The sequence below is a fragment of the Lactuca sativa genome, chromosome 5, assembly GCF_002870075.4.
Source record: "Lactuca sativa cultivar Salinas chromosome 5, Lsat_Salinas_v11, whole genome shotgun sequence".
NCBI lineage: Eukaryota > Viridiplantae > Streptophyta > Magnoliopsida > Asterales > Asteraceae > Lactuca > Lactuca sativa.
In genome coordinates this window covers 49,855,688-49,873,463 of record NC_056627.2, presented here as the reverse complement: position 1 = coordinate 49,873,463, position 17,776 = coordinate 49,855,688, and positions in this window count along the sequence as shown.

Sequence of the window (17,776 nt, the reverse complement as noted above, 5' to 3'; positions counted from 1 at the left end):
TAGACCGTGAACCAAAGGTTTTTTTTTTGAAGTGTTCCTTAGGCCGTAAACTAGAGTTTACGGCCCAAGAACCAAATTGCCAAAAGGTTTCGTTTTTTTATTTTTAAAGGTGGAGGGCAGTAAACATACATCATTAATAAATAAATTTTATTTTGATCATATTTTTATTGTCCTATTCTTGGTCAAAATAAGTTTTATTGTTGGTGTCGGTTTCTTACAATTGTGTTTGAGTGCAGAAAAATGGCAAATCTCAAGTTTGCAGACATGCACAATCTGGCAATCGTTCTTGCTGATCTACCTGTCATACATTCCGATATGCTATCAATGGTTCACAGGTTGCATGAATGTTGTGTTGCATCAGCATTAACAGTCAATCCGGTGATATATCAGAACATTGTTCGTGAATTTTGGGAGACGGCAAGGACGCAGATGGATGATGATGGAAATTTCACGGTTGCGGCGAAGGTGCAAGGACGAGACATTGTGATCAATGAAAGCTTTGTTCGAGAGGCATTGTTGATTGACGATCAACCTAACTATCCGACGGAGATTGGTATCGAAGACGTTCAGAGAATACTACGACGGATGAGTTATGAGGGAACCTACCCACCAACGTTGAAAAAGCTGCTCCATCCGTATTGGAGATTTCTAGCTCATGTGTTCGTGAGTTGCATATTGGGTAGAAGGAGTGGGGCTGATGAAATTTCTCAACGCACAACTGGTGCGTTGGTGTCTTTAGCTGCAGGAATTCATTTCAATTTCTCGAAGTTCATCCTAGAGGAATTTGTAATTAACATCCGAGCTTCTACGAGGGATACCTTTCTACAATATCCCCGCTTCATTCAAGTGTTTGTCGAGATGCAGTTTCCTGAGGTTAGAAAGTCGGGAGACACTTTGGATATGAAATCCTTGGGTCCACACACTGTGGGACTCATTAAGCAAAACAGAAGAGGAAAATTTGTCTTTCGAGGGCGTTATCCATTGGAGAAATTTGGAAAGTTTACAGAATTAGACGAGACGCCAGTGTCATACGAATCGTCAGAACCGACCTCTTCTGAGAAAACATCTACTGAGGGTTCGACTCCAGCAAACATAGTGATAGATGTGACTGAAGATGATGAAGATTCACCAACTCCGAGAGACCAAAGTGCTTCTAGTCATGAACATGAGTCGAATGAAAGACAAGATGAAAGGGAAATGGGTACCGGTGATGATGGACATGACTCATTTGAAGATCTTGATCTTACGGGATTTGATAATGATGATATTGCGGCTTCCTTAGCTAGTAGCGCCAATGTTGTGTCCAATGAGATTCTTGACACAATTTTTCAAAATGTCGATGATGGTGTTTTGCCGACAACTGAGATGAGGAAGTCGAGCGAAACTCTTACTCCAACTTCTGAGCAGATGGTGTCAACTTTGATTCCAATGGAGGTAGTTGTGGGATGTTCCCCTCCCGTGTCTATTTCTCCTACAACTGAACCATTTGTTAGTGTAATACCTCCACAAGCTGACCAACCTCAATCAAAGAGGAGAAGACTTGATGAAAGACAATCCAAGCTAATTACTAGTTTGGTCAGTGGTCTTCCTACACCACCAATTACTACTGCTACTACACAACTTTCTGCAACAAAGATGTTTGCAACTGGACCTAGTTCGGTTTTTGATGTTGGCGGCCCTTCAGCTCCGCCCGGTTTTCCTGTTCCAAGATTCAATAGGGATGCAGCTTCTGAGAGGCTGGCTTTGCACATGGCAGAAGAACAGCTTCGTTCGCCCAGTCCTCAAGGAAAGAGCATTTCTATGAACGAAGGGGGTACTCCAGATGATGATCCATCTCTTGCTAGGTTACGAAAGGAGATCTATGTGCTAAGTCAGAAGAACATAGAGCTTGACATTTAAGTAGCTGAACTTCGTGCTCAGAACATTGAGCTTCGTACTCAAGTGTCTAAGCTTCAGTCAGATAGAACTTATCTTGGCGGACAGCTTGCAGAAGTTAAAAGGGATAAGAAAGTGAAAAATAAGCAGATTTCTGATCTTCAAGAACATTTCAATCTGCTAACTTCGAGCTACTTCGAATTGAAAAAGAAACTAGAGGATGATTTTGGTGAGAAGTATAAAACAAGCATAGAAGAACAAAGAATAAATCTACATGTGCAAGCATATCCAGTAGATGTGCCAACTGGTCAATCATCTGGTTCTGCTGAACGAATTGCAGTTGTTCCTCCTATGGCTTCTCATATTCAAGAGATCATTCGGAAAAATCAAGAAGATGATACTGAAAAGGGGCAGTTGTTATTCAAGAGAAATGCTACTCAGAGCACTTCTAAAGGAGGACCTTTGATCATTGTCACTGATCTTGAAATTGTTCGGTTTAGAGATACTTATGGGGATCGATCAGGTGTGGCTGCTTGGGGATTTCACGATCCTCTTCAACTTTGGATTATTATTTGCAAGAGTGGTAATTCAGAGTTGTATAAAGATGTTCGTGCTTTTAGTTCGTTGACAAGGGTTGATCTTACGGAGTTATCACAAGCTCCTTTTATCAATCTATTAAACAATCCTCATGTTTCGCAGTTCAAATTCTTTCTGGATGAGCAAGTTAAGAAGGGTTTTCCAACAATGCCAACTGTCGAGTCAGTCATTCTAGAACATCCAGATGTGTTTGAAGCCTCTTCTGATAAACCTCTGCAAGTGGTTATGTGGCCTCCCACGTCTCAAGTGAAACAATTTCCCATTGTTCAAGGCTATCCAGATGGATCACTCGGTTCTATGGAGTGATGGGTTTATGATGAGAGTACTTGTGGTGCAGTCATTAAGCTCAAGAATGGGTGCATACGACTGTATGATCGAAGAGACCTACTGCAGTTCAGGAAGTGGGATATTCATTACCTGAGCAATTTTCAGATCAAAGTGGTTGAAGATATCTATGAGCAGGGAGCCAAGGCGTATACTAGGATGGTTGCTGAGATCTTGAGCAAGCAGATGTGGAATGGCGCTATGGGCCAAATGGATGTCATGCTGGTAAAGAAAGGAATGGGGCCGAGCTAGTCCAAACCAAGGGGGAGATTGAAAGACCTTGTATAGTGGTTTGGTCTAGGCATAGTCGTTGATAGCAGTAGATATGTAATTATGATTGTTTTGTCATGAGTTTACGGTCAGAATGGGTTTACGGCCGTAAACTCCTTACGTCCGTAAACACCTTACGGTCCTTAGTCAAGTCTATAAATAGCAAGTTGTGTCAGTCATTATTGGTTGTTGATGCTTTCGTATACTCCCAAGTTGTATCAGACGTTTTATAGCATTGAAGCGTATGCAAGCTTGGTCTTTTGCTCTATATTCGCTTATTAATTCGTGTTTGCATCTGTTATTATCTTTGATCATTGGTAGATCTGTTTTTCGGGACTTTACAATTTTTCGGTCGTTACAAGTTGGTATCAGAGCCTTGGTTTGAGTGAATTGGAGGAACATTCGTGTGACTCCAGTCTCAAATCGAGGAGAGTTTTCAAAAGAGTATTTAAAATGGTTTTCAAAATGAGTAAGGGAGGACGCGGAGGTACGATCAGCCGGAGCCAGTAAGTAACCCCAAAATACCATGCATGTTATTTGTTTTTGAGCTTTGATAGAACAGCATGCTAGTGATAGGCTAGGGATCTTCAGGATTTCATGATATGTTGCCTGATTTGTGATGCCTGTAGCCTAGGGTTCCTTATGGGATATTTTCAGTGTTCCTCTAGTGGTGAGGGTTGAGCGTTGTTATGCATGTTTCTCTAGGGCGTTGTGGTAGTACTTCATACAAATATGGGTAGGTGTGGAAGGTAGTATGGGCCCGTACTACTGAAAGCACAGGACCCATACGCGTATCAGGGAAACCATGATCTCTAGGGTTGGGTTGAGAGAGTTGGATCCCAGGATGGTGGGAAGAGTCTGAGATTTTATGTGGTGTTTTTCAGTATGGAGATTCTGAGGCATGATGAGAGTGGATCCGGATCAGGATCGGGAGCTGGAGAGAGAGTTTCGGGCGGATCGGTGCCGCCCGAGGTTATCGGTCAGATGAGCACGAGCGAGTCGGATGCGAGGATTCGTGAGATCCTGCGTGATGAGATTGTTGAGTTGTTCCGGGCTGAGTTGCCGGAGTTGTTTGGGTCGATCAAGACCGCCATGGTTGAGTGTTTTGATGAGCGATATGCGGCTCTCGCAGAGACGGCTGCCGCGGCGGCTACAGCGGCTGTAGCGGCAGCAGGGGGAGGATCTAGTCGGGGTTTTCAGTATCGGGACTTCGCTAATACGAAGCCTCCCACTTTCGATGGAGTTCAGGACCCGATCGTCGCTATGAGATGGTTATCAGACGTGGAGGGGTGTTTCTTCACGTGTTTATGCCCTGCTGATCAGAGGGTGAGGTGTGCTTTGAACCTGTTGAGGCTCGGGGCGAAGGATTGGTGGAGATTGACCACGGGGTCATATTCAGATGCGCAGAGTGTTGCGGTATCATGGGATCAGTTCCGAGAGATGTTCATCACTCGTTATGTTCCGCAGGTTGAGAGGGAGAGATTGGCTTAGGAGTTCCTTGAGCTGAAGCAGGATTCGGAGTCGGTGACTGAGACCACCAGAATGTTCACTGAGAGGGCGATGTTTTGCCCAGAGTTCGCTTCGGAGCAGGCTCAGATGTCTCGATATCTGAGCATGCTCAAGAGGGACATCAGGCAGTTTGTGTCTGCGCAGAGCTACGTGACATTGTTGGAGTTGCAGGAGGCCGCTAGGCGGCGTGAGTTAGAGATTGAGTTGCAGTTGCATGAGCTGAGGCAGGCTCTGGTGCAGTCGCAGCCGGCGCCGAAACGGTCCAAGACCGTTGATGTTAGAGTGGGGGATCTGAGCAGCCACACTTGTGGGAAGTGTGGGAGGGCTCACACCGGGGTTTGTAGGTCTGGTGGTGCATGCTGCAAGTGCAAAAAGGAGCGGCACTATGCGAGGGATTGTCGGCAGTCAGCGCCAGTTCGGGATTTGAGGATTTGCTATCATTGTCATCAGGTTGGGCATTTGAGGGTCAACTGTCCTCAGCTTGCTGCAGGACCGGTGCAGGCTCCAGCACCAGCCACTTTGAGGATCACAGGTGGAGGTCAGGGTGGAGCAGAGCCCCCAAGGGCTCAGGGTCGTGCTTTTCAGCTTGTAGCAAAGGAGGTCAGGGCAGTGCCGGATGCAGCTGCGGGTATGTTTCTTTCTTGATGTCTTGTTATCTTGTGATTATTGTGGTGTATTGTTTTGTGCTGGTATCCTTGTGTGGTTTTCGATGCGGTATTCGTCATTTTGCGGGATTGTGGTTTTGGTTATGGGTTATTGTTTTGGGAATTCCGTTGGTTATCATTCATGAGGGTTATTAGTGCAAACCCGACATTGGGTTGCAGGCCGGGTAGCATCTGCTTTCTGAGGAGTGGTTAGATGCAGATTGATTTTCTTTCGAGCAGGTTGATCGGTGTTGATGTGAGATCTCGTTGAGGTTGTTTATGCTTGTGAGAAGCAGTCCGCGTGTAAGTGTGTTCTTTGTGAAAGAGTTGTTTTGGGAGGTCGGTGATCGCGACCGGTGGTTGATAGTTTGTGCCCAAGTGGGGGAGAATTGGAGAATTCTCCGGAAGATCAATGAGTAATTGAAAGTGCTTAGCTGTTGGGATTCAGCAAGTGTTCTGTCAGCCCAGAATATAGGCTGATAGGAGTAAGTGTCGGGCATGCGGGGCGGGATACAGACCTAGGGCATTTAATTGTGGAGGGCCTAGGAGCAGGCCGGGATCGAGTATGTATGATGGAGTTAGAGTTCGGAACCCCTAGAGGGCTAGAACGGTATGCATGGGAGGATTTCCGGGGGGGATAGCCCGGAATGTTGAATGCTAGTTGAGCGGTCCGAATAGACTGAAGGTCGGTAGGCGTACCAGTCAGGCCGAAGGCTCGAAGAACGGTCCAGCCAAATTGAAGGCACTGAGAGCGGTCCAGATTGGCTGAAGGTTCTGAGAGTGGTCCAGATGGGCTGAAGGCCTGGTGAGGCGGTCCAGTCATGCTGAAGACTCTGCAGGTATTGTTGGATCAGTTTGAGGATATGGATTATGTATGTTGCAGTGTGATTGCATTAGAAGGTCTGGCCCCGGGTAGTGATCTTGATTAGTGGAGATAGTGCAGGGGATTGAGAGTCCCTGCGATGAGAGTCAGAGTATGTGTGTGTTGGATGGATAGCGGATACGCTAAAAAGGGTGGTGTAGCGTTGGGCGAGCACCGTGGCACTTGTTGGAGTGACAATATGGCCAAGTGGATTCCTTGGAAAAGGAAGTGAGAGAGGTGTGTAACTCCGAGAGGGAGTGCAAGTTCACAAAAGTGAAAGCGGCAGAGCAGAGTTATGATTAGAGTAATTCGAGTATGGTTTTTGAGCAGCGTGTTTGCGGTAGTGGAATAGAAGCTTATCCGGTTTGGGATGTCTGCTGAGGTTGCGGAGGAATTCCGTAGATGTAGAGCCAAGAGACTCGGAAGGGATGCAGGGAGAGAGTCTTGGGCTCTCAGTGTGATTTTGATCAGGGTATTGGATATGTATTAGTGGTTCATCTTGGGGGATGTTGGAGGATATCATCAGTGTATCAGGTTTTCCCAACCTGAGGGTGCTGGAGAAAGTTCAGCATGTGTATGTGATTGCAAGAGGAGAACTCGTGGGAGTTGCTCTGAGATTGAGAATGGGTCTTTCCGTCGTCACGGAATGGATAGAGTGGGATTCGGATCGGGGATCCGATGGTTCATGGCTTTCTAGCCCTTATGGGTCAAGTGATTGTTGGGATTTGGGGCAGTGATGCTTCATGGGTAATTCTCGGTTGTTGAGTGTGATTATCAGAGGGTACAGCCGGTGCCCGGCTCGAGACGGTGGTTAGGACACCGTAAGGAAAGAGAAAGTGTGTTTGAGTTTCGATGGGTATGCCTTGAGGGACTTGGCCCGGTTACGGCCAGGTGGCGCGTTGTGGGAGTATCTTTGGGATTGAATTGCTATAGGCTTCGAGGACGAAGCCTAATTTAAGTGGGGGAGAATTGTAACATCCTGAAATATCAAGAGTAGAGTTGAAGGGCTAAAAGAGTAAATTAGGAAAGAGTGACTCGGCGAGTCCATGGATGGACTCGGCGAGTAGAGTCGCGATTTGGTCGCATGTTAAGTAGCCGACTCGGCGAGTCAATGAGGTGGACTCGGCGAGTAGGCGCTGAGTGGAGAAAACCCTAATTCTCGGGGTTGAGCCCTATATAAAGAACATTATGTTTCCTTCCCAGCCTCTTTATCACCCCTTGAGTCCCAGAAACCCTAAAGTCTTGGAGAAACCCCATTGTTGAGCAAATTGGAGCTTGGAGAGGTGGTTGTTGAAGAGATCTTAGAGAAGGAGAGGCTTGGAGCAAGGGGCTTTGCTTGGATTCAAGTTTCATTGCAGTTGGGGCGTTCTTTTGAGGTAATATCTCGTCTTTGAGCTGTTATTTCCTTGATGCATCATTTTGGGGGTATTAGAGATTATATATTTGGATGTGTTGGAGTTTAGAGGTTAGATCTGAGGTTGCTACGTCAGATCTGGAATGGAGAAGAGTTGGAATGCATGAAAGTCCCTGTGTTGAGTGTTGGATGAAGCTATCATGTCCCAAACCTTAGCCCTAATGTGCAAAATGCATAGATCTCTTTGGATTCATGTAAAGTTTGCCACTTTACGTGATGGATGAGTTGTAGGAGGCTAGATCTATGTTTTGGAGCAATTGCATGGCCTGGAATGCTTCTAAATGGATTCAGACCGGTGGTACTCGGTGAGTCACATGGGTGTACTCGACGAGTTGCTTGAAGATGAGCTGGAACTCGACGAGTTGGAAGAACAACTCGGCGAGTTGGATGAAGATGACCTGGAACTCGGTGAGTTGTATGAACAACTCGGGGAGTAGGTTGAAAATAGCCTTAGACTCGGCGAGTCTTGTCGAAGAGTTCCAATATTTTCTGGTTGAGTCGAGAATCGGCGAGTCAAGGGATGACTTGGTGAGTTGTGGGCGAGTGGACTCAGAGTTGTTGGACTCGGCGAGTCTCGGGGTGACTCGGCGAGTTTAGGTCGCGGATTGAGGGAAGTTCTGAGTATGGGGACTCGGCGAGTCATCGGGTTGACTCGGCGAGTAGAGTCACTCAGGGGTTGACTTTGACCTTGTCTTTGACCAAGGGTTGACCAGTGGTTTCCAAGGGCATTTTGGTAATTGTTGATTATTGTTTTGAGTTCAGTGTATTGGTGTTTGTCCAGTGATCGGAGCAGCTTGGGTTATCTGTTCAGTCGGTAGTTTCGAGGTGAGTTATCCTCACTATATCAACAGGGTCTAAGGCACCAAGGCCGGCCCTTATCGGATTGATATACGGGTAGTTGTTATCATGTTACTGCTTTGATATGTTTGCATCATGTGAGCTAGGATCGCATATGTTAGAGACCTTATTGAGATCGGTATCCTGAGAGATAGGGAGATGCTATGCTAGTGACCTGTTAAGTCGGAATCCTGGTTAGGATGGTGGTATGTTATGTGATATGTTTGATCTGCTTGTTGACTGTGAATTGCTATATGATTGTATGTATATGTGCACATGGTTGTTTGGACTGGAGTTGGGTTGAGGCGGGTCCTGCTGTGTGCTGTAGGCCAAGATACCCAGGGCAGACCGGTTGTCCCGAAGGCCCAACAAGCGGTCCGGATAGGCTGTAGGCCCCGAAAGGGAGGACCAGACGTGCCGAAGGCTCGGAGAGTGGAGCAGATAGACTGAAGGCCCGGTGCGGGCGGACCAGTCATACTGTAGACTCAGAGAGTGGACCAGGTGGACTGTAGGCCGGTGCGGTGGACCAGTCACACAGTAGACCCGAAGTGCATGGCTGTTCTGTGATCGGATATGTTCTGGGAACACGTTAAATGTTTTGTATTGAAAACCTTTTTGTAAAGATTTGATGGAATCGAGATGTTTTTGAAAAAATTTAAAATTGGTTGTATTTTTCGGTCGTTACATGATGTGTTATGCATTCTGAGAGTCAAGGTTGAGTAAGTAACTGGTTAGACTGATTTGAGGCTTTGATATTGCAGACGTCAGTCAATAATGGTTCAAACCCTAAGTGGGGGAGGAATAGGTGTTCTGTTGGAAGGATCATTGGTCCGTTTGATTTTTATTGTAGCACCTGGTTCCTGGTATGTAAAATTTATCTAAGTGTTTTGCATTTTTAGCCTTGGACTCGGCGAGTCGTAGGCCCGACTCGCCAAGTAGAGACAGGACTTGGAACGCGTTTAAGTTGGCAACTCAGCGAGTCTATATTCTAGACTCAGCGTGTCCCCGCTGTCTGATGAAACCCTAACTTCAAGGGTTTGCACCCTATTTAAATCATCTTATGCGGCCCCAAGCTCGCCCCTTCACCCTCGGAGCTCCCTATATCGTCCAAACCTTGTTCTTTGTGAGATTGAAGTGCTTTGGTGTGTTTTTCTTGAAGTTTTTTGAGAAAAAAGGAGAGTAGATCAAGAAGAGAAGAAGGAGGCCAGACATCTTGGTGTTATTCCAGTGATTTCCTTGAGCCGAAGGATTTCCGGGGCAGTAGCAGCAGAAGACAGTCAACTCCCACGCAGAACAACAGCTACTTTGAGGTGAGTTACCTTCCAGTAACAGTGGGTCTACGGCCACAATGCCCACCCACTAGTAGGAATTGTATGATAGATGTTTGTCTTTGTGAATTTCATCTATGGTTGCTACTACCTGTGATATGTTATTGTGCTAGTATGATATGATGCTATATGCTAGTGACAATAGGGGGGAAATAGTCCCCCAGATTACCGGTCGATAGGGCCGAAGGGGCGGTAAAGCCCAGCCATGCTAGATAGAATATGTGATATATGTGTTATGTGGTAGTAGTAGGGGTGAAATAGTCCCCAGTACCCGGTCGAGAGGACCGAAGGGGAGACCAGCACCCAGATATGCTAGTCAGTATCCGGTCAAGAGGACCGAAGGGGATACCAACACCCAGGTATGCTAGTCAGTATCCGGTCGAGAGGACCGAAGGGGAGACCATCACCAAGGTATGATAGTTAGTATCTGGTCAAGAGGACCGAAGGGGAGGCCATCTCCCAGATATACTAGCCAGTATCCGGTCGAGAGGACCGAAGGGGTAGGTTGGGCACCCAGATATGCCTGACAATATATGTATGTTATGCGATTGTATGGTATGTGGTATGTTGGGAGAACTCACTAAGCTTCGTGCTTATAGTTTTCAGTTTTGGTTTCAGGTACCTCTTCTTCGAAGGGGAAGGAGCTAGCGCGGTAGCAGCACATCACACACATGCCTCGTATTCTGCACTATGAGATCTTCCTGGGGATTTGTACACTGACATTATTATTTTTATAAAATGTTTTCCAGACATGCGATATCTTTTATGAAATGATATGAGTTGGTATCAGAGCCCTGGTTTGAGGGATTCGGATACGCCTTCGGGGGTGCCTGAACTCAAATCGAGGGATTAAAGATTTTGAAAGAGAAAATGTTTTCTAAAAGGTTAAGCCGAGCTCAAGTAAGTATTCCCCAAAGTACCCATACAAGCTTATGTTATGTTTATCAGTTTCAGTAGAACAGCATGCTAGATTAGGACTAAGGATCTAGGAGTGATGCCTTATGTGCCTGCTTTATGTGCTTCAGTGTATGAAAATTGCATGCTAGAAGCGAGTAGACAGCAGTAGGATAGCCTGTTAGTGTTATGCCTGATAGTATGAGTTTAGCGCTGTATGCTAGTTCAGTTTCTCTCTATGAGAGCAGAGTTGCTTGAGACTGTTTCCTTTTGTCTGAATGCTGCTTGCTTTGTGCTTCGTGGGACTTTGAGTAATAGGAGTTAGCCATTAGGTGAATACATCACGTCACAGGTGATCAGGGTTGAATAATCTTAGAGTGTTGGGTTTGGCCCTATTGCGCAGCTCTTGTCTCAGTCTAACCGTTGTAGGGATGAGTCTTTTACTTGAAGGATTATCTGAGCCTCATCACATGTGATGGTATTCAGGTAATGGCTAATTGGCATTACAAGGAGGCCTTCAGCAGATGAGGACCGGGAAGGGTGGAGTTGGAGATTTCCCTAGGGCAAGCCTATGATGGGTATAGCAGTGATCAGCAGTAGTGAAAGGGATCTGGTGGAGTCGAGGCAGTCCTTGAAGAAGGTACGGATAGATGTGGAAGGTAGTATGGGCTCGTACTACTGAAAGCAGAGGATCTGTACCCGAACCAAGGAAGGCCAAGATAAGACCAGGGAACTTGTAGTAGATGTGATCCCTCAAGAAGTATCATTATCACTAACGAATGTTATTTATGTATTGCAGAATGGTGGTACTACGATCGAGGTCGACAGTTGGCAGTTCAGGAGAGGGATCGGGTTCGGGATCAGGTTCCAAGCCAGTAGATGTGGGACTACGCGAGTTCATCGCGTCAGAGATCACCAGGGGTATCCTTGAGTCGACCCCCATTATCTTCGGGTCGATCAAGGAAGGGATAGTGGAGTTGATGGAGGATCGCCTCAGGGCATTCAGGAGTGACATGGCGTTTGGCCAGTCGGGATCTCGTACACTGTCCTTCAAGGACTTCTGGGGCAGTGGTGCACCGGATTTTCATGGGACGAAGGACCCCATAGCTGCCAGGCGATGGATTGCAGACATTGAGTCTGTGCAGTTGACTAGCTTCTGCCCTAAGGGGTCGAAGGTGAGATATACAACAGGATGTTTGAGAGATCGAGCTAGGGATTGGTGGGAGTCCGTTGGTGACTCGTTGGGAGCCTCGGATGTCGAGGCTATGACCTGGTCAGAATTCGTGACCAGGTTCAGGGCAGAGTTTGCGCCGGCTGTCAAGCTTCAGCAGCTGGCCAGGGAGTTCCTAGACATGAGACAGATGACGGAGACTGTGGCGGAGATCACCGCCATGTTTCGGGAGAGGGCGTTGCTGGTGCCCCAGTATGCGGGTGATGAGGATATGAAGAGGACCCGCTATCATGACATGCTACGAGCTGATAGGAGCATGTCAGTTTTTCAGCTTGCCCTACCCTGGACTCTATGATTGCCAGGGCAAGGGAGAGAGAGATAGATCTGGAGCACATCTGGAAGAGGAAGGCGGAAGAGGGGCATGTTATGCGGGCTTCGGGGAAGAAGCCCAAGGGACCAGATGCGGGGCCGAAAGGCCAACAGGGGCGGGGGCCGCTGCAGGAAATGCGGCAAGATGCACGAGGGAGCGTGCAAGTTGGGATCGTTAGGTTGCTACAAGTGCGGCAAGTTAGGTCACTTCAGCAGGGATTGTACCGCCCCTGCACCTGTGAAACAGACGTCGGAGTTGTTGTTTTTCCACTGCAACCAGAGGGGCCACAAGAAGGCCAATTGCCCCTAGTTGACAGCATCAGCGCCGGTTAAGGCGCCAGCTCCAGCTACCCTGCAGATTACAGATGGCCGGCAGGGCAAGGCAGAGGCTCCAGTGGTGAGGAGTCGGGCGTTTCAGCTGACAACCGAGGAGGCACACGCCGCACCCAATGTGGTGATGGGTATGATTCTTTCCCTCTATTTTATTTATATGATGTTGTGATATTGATATGTGCTCTGTATATATATGTGCGTTAGGATCGTTCCATGTGAACGGTATCCCTGTTCAGGTGTTGTTTGACTCGAGTGTCACCCGATCATTTGTTTCTCTTGCGCTTAGCAAGAAGTTCACTGAGTCTTCGGGCATGTTGGATTGCCCTTTAGAGGTAGAGATCGCCGATGATCGATCGGTTCGGGCATCAGCGGTATTCGAAAATTGTGTTCTGAGGTTATTCAAGGAGCGCTATTTGGTGGATTTGGTTCTCATTCCGTTACGTGGGAACAAAGTGATTATAGGCATGGATTGGTTGAGCCCTAATGTGGCGGTGATAGATTGCGCACAGCAGCTAGTGCGGATCAGGACCCCAAGTGGGGGAGAGTTGGTGATCCACAGCGAGAGGCCACATCATGGACCCACAGTGTGTTCAGCAACAAGAGCTAGGCGCTACCTTCAGTAGGGTTGCGCGGGATATGTCGCGTACGTTATGGATACCCGGGAGACGGGTAATGCGACGGTGAGCGAGGTTCTAGTGGTGCGAGACTACACTGATGTGTTCCCAGAGGAGCTTCCTGGAATACCTCCAGAGCGTCAGGTAGAGTTCAGGATCGACTTAGTTCCTGGTGCGGCTCCGATAGCCAAGGCACCCTATCGGTTGGCTCTTCCCGAGATGCAGGAGTTGTCTACGCAGCTGCAGGAGCTGCTAGACAAGGGATTTATTCGACCGAGCAGTTCACCCTGGGGAGCCCCGATCCTGTTTGTGAAAAAGAAGGACGGGTCGCATCGGATATGTATAGATTACCGGGAGCTGAACAAGGTAACGGTGAAGAACCGTTACCCACTCCCGAGGATTGACGACCTCTTTGATCAGTTGCAGGGAGCATCTTGGTTCTCCAAGATCGATTTGCATTCAGGTTATCATCAGATGAGGCCGTGATTGTCAACAGAATGGTATACTGGTTGACCCGGCCAAGATCGAGGTCGTGATGATGTAGCACCCGGTTCCTGGTACGTAAATGTTATTTGAGTATTTCCTTTCTTTTATCCTTGGACTCGGCGAGTCATAGGTCCGACTCGCCGAGTGGATGCGGGACCCGGGACGCGTTTAAGTTGCTGACTCGGCGAGTCCATATCCTGGACTCGGCGAGTCACAGCTGTTGGATGAAACCCTAAGTTTCAGGGGTTTGCACCCTATTTAAGCAGCTTATCTGCCCAAGGCCAGCCCCCATTCTCTCCCCAGAGCTCCCCAACCCTCGTTTGTGCTTGTTCTTTGAAGATTGAAGTTTTGTTGTGTACTTTTGAAGGCTTTGAAGGAAGGAAGGAAGTAGATCCAGAAGATAGGAAGCCATCCAAGCATTATTTGTGTCCTTCCAGCAGTTCCTTTGAGGTATAACCCGTTTTCCCCTTGATTTTATGCTTAAAACTTCATTTGGGTCCTTCTTGGTCATTTCCCCAAGTTGGTATGTGCATTATATGTCGTAATAAGGCGTTTGGCCTTTGGATCTATGCAAGATTGAGCTCCAGGAGCTCAGATCTGTTGGCTTTTTGGCCCCATGTGGCTTGTTAGCCCTAGATCTACCCTTTTGAGACATTTTGAGCCCTATAATCCATATTGGTGGATATCCACACGTAAAGTTGGAAACTTTACGTGTGATTCGTGTCCTAGGAGTCCAGATCTATGAATGGCATGGACTGGAATCGAGCAAATCGGTATATTTTAGGAGTGCATGGCAGCGACTCGGCGAGTCGTTCATGTGACTCGGCGAGTCTGCTCGCGAGTCTTCGAGTTTGTCCCCTTTCCGTAGTGTCGAGTGAGCAGTGAGTCACAGGGTGTGACTCAGTGAGTCGGAAGCTTAACCCATCTATGGAGGTACTCGGCGAGTCAATGCCCTGACTCGGCGAGTTCAAGGCAATCTCCTTAGATCAAGAACAGACTCGACGAGTTGTTCATACAACTCGGCGAGTCTTAGCATGGGTGTTCTTCGGATGAAGATGGACTCGACGAGTTGTTCATACAACTCGGCGAGTAGGATAAAGGACTTGAGTATTGGTCTTGAAGGCGAACCCGTCGAGTCATCGCCTAACTCGACGGGTAGGATCGGGATTCAGGGCAGTCGTTTGCGTAGGGACTCGGCGAGTCGGAAAGCCAACTCGGCGAGTCGAGGTCAACTGAAAGTTGACTCTGACTTTGACTTGGGGCAAGGTCAGGGGTAAAATGGTCATTTTACCCAAAGGTCAGTGAGCAGTGTTTGATTGAGTATATTGTGGGAATTGCAGCCGGAGGGTTTCCGGAGCAGCAGCAGCAGTAGTAGGTGATCAGTTCCCACGCAGACCAGCAGCTATTTCGAGGTGAGTTTCCTTCCCAGTAGGAACGGGTCTAAGGCACCAAGGCCGACCCGTGTAGACGAGATGCTAGTACTAGAGTGTGGGCCGAGCCCGTATCTCTGTTGTAGTTAAGTACGGTATATGTGTTAATATGATAGTATTGCTTATACTTGTTGTCTGCGTGATACTTGTATGTTATGGGTTAGTGGTTGAGTGTGGGCAGGGCCCGTATCTCGCCAAGGTCGGAGTGTGGGATAGGCCCGTATCTCCCAGATAGTGAAGTGTGGGCAGGGCCCGTATCTTCACGAGTGTGGGCGAGGCCCGTATCTCCCGGCTAGCGAAGTGTGGGCAGGGCCCGTATCTTCCCGAGTGTGGGCAAGGCCCGTAACTCCTAGCTGAATAGTGGTTGTTACTTGTTGCATGGTATGTGGTATTATGGGGGAACTCACTAAGCTTTGTGCTTACAGTTTTCAGTTTTGGTTTCAGGTATCTCCTCAGCTAGGGGAAAGGAGCCGGCGCGGTAGCGGCACGTCACGCACACACTCTCCGGTTTCCGCATTTACGAGCTTTTCTGGGATTTGTACTCTGATATTTTAATTGAATGTATGATTTGGCCTTTAGACATGATTCACTGGTGTGACATTCTGATCAGACAATGTTTTAGCCTTTTATATTTTCTAAAAGTAATGTTCTTTTAAAACGAAATTTTTGGTCATGAAAATTGGGTCGTTACAGATGAGATGGGAGGTTCTGAATTCTCCATCTGAGATTTGGAGTTTCCTAGGATTAGCGGGCTACTATCGGAGATTCATTCAGGATTTCTCCAAGATAGCCGTACCCTAACACAGTTGACTAAGAAAGCCGTGGTCTTTCGATGGGGGCCTGAGCAGCAGGCAGCGTTCGAGATTCTGAGGCAAAGATTGTGCGAGGCGCCAATCTTAGCCCTGGCCGAGGGCATAGAGGATTTTGTGGTATACTGTGATGCGTCCATTTCGGGGTTGGGTGCAGTACTGATGCAGAAGGGGCTTGTCATTGTCTATGCTTCAAGGCAGCTGAAGCCTCACGAGGTGAACTACCTGACGCACGATTTAGAGTTGGGGGCGGTGGTATTCGCCCTCAAGATTTGGCGGCATTACCTCTACGGGGTCCGATGTACCATCTACACGGACCAAAAGAGTCTGAGGTACCTCATGGATCAACTGAATCCGAACATGAGGCAGCGTCGGTGGTTGGACGTGGTGAAGGATTATGATTATGAGATCCTTTATCACCCGGGGAAGGCCAATGTAGTGGCCGATGCGCTTAGCCGTAAGGCGGTGCCGATCAGGGATGTATGTATGAGGATGACGGTGGTGACTCCACTGTTAGAGCAGATTCAGGAAGCTCAGCAGGAGGCTATGAAGGAGGAGCATCAGAAAAGCGAGCGGATAGTGGGTCAAGTCACCTCCTTCGATTATGATAGCCGATGATTATTGACACTACACCGTAGGGTGTGGGTGCCGTATCACGGAGGCGTGCGTCAGATCTTGATGGAGGAGGCACACAAATCCCGATTTTCTATTCATTTAGTGGCAACGAAGATGTATAGGGATCTTCGTCTAGACTATTGGTGACCCTGCATGAAGCGGGATGTGGCTTGGTACGTTGAGCGGTGCTTGACCTGCAAGAAGGTCAAGGCCAAACATCAGAGACCGCATGGCAAGATGCAACCGTTGGATATCCCGTTGTGGAAATGAGAAGATATTACGATGGATTTTATCGCAAAGCTTCCCAGGACCGCACGGGGAGAAGATTCGATATGGGTCATCGTGGACCGATTGACTAAGAGCACCCATTTTATTCCGATCCAGGAGAGTATCTCGGCCGAAAAGTTGGCCGATATTTATATCAGGGAGATAGTGGCGCGGCACGGGGTGCCGGTGTCCATGATATCGGACCGAGATGTGCGGTTCACTTCCAGGTTTTGGAAGAAGTTTCATGATGAGTTGGGCACTCGTCTGCATTTTAGCACTGCCTTTCATCCGCAGACGGACGGTCAGAGCGATTGCACCATCCAGACTCTGGAGGATATGTTGTGAGCGTGCGTGCTTGACTTCGGTGGTAGTTGGGATACCTATCTTCCCTTGGTTGAGTTCTCGTACAACAACAACTACCACGCAACTATTGACCGCCCTCCATTCGAGATGTTGTACGGACGGAGGTGCAGGACCCAAATATGTTGGGGTGAAGTGGGCCAGAGGGTCATGGGAAGCACCAAAGTGGTGCTCGAGACGACTGAGAGGATCCAACAGGTTTGGAGCAGGCTTCAGACTGCACAAAGTCGGCAGAAAAGTTATGCCGACAAGTGTCATTCGGACTTGGAATTCCAAGTTGGGGATATGGTTCTCTTAAAAGTGTCGCCTTGGAAGGGCATCATCCGATTCAGGAAGCGGGGCAAGTTGGGCTCGAGATACATTGGACCGTTCAGGGTTGTAGCCCGGGTGGGCAAGGTGGCATATAGGCTGGATCTGCCAGCCGAACTTAGTCAGATCCATAGCACCTTCCATGTCTCCCAGTTGTGGAAGTGCCTGGTGGATGATTCAGCGGTGGTGCCGTTAGAAGATATTTAGATTGATGACAGCCTGAATTACATTGAGCGCCCAGTCGCAATCCTCGACCGGAAGTCGAAGGACTTGAGGAACAAGAGGGTGGAATTAGTGAAGGTGCAATGGCAGCACCGAAAGGGTTCAAAATGGACTTGGGAGCTGGTGGAAGAAATGAGGGAGCATTACCCCGAGCTGTTTCAAGATCGAGCAGCAGACTTTGAGGATGAAGTCTAAAATAAGTGGAAGAGCTTTGTAGCACCTGGTTCCTGGTATGTA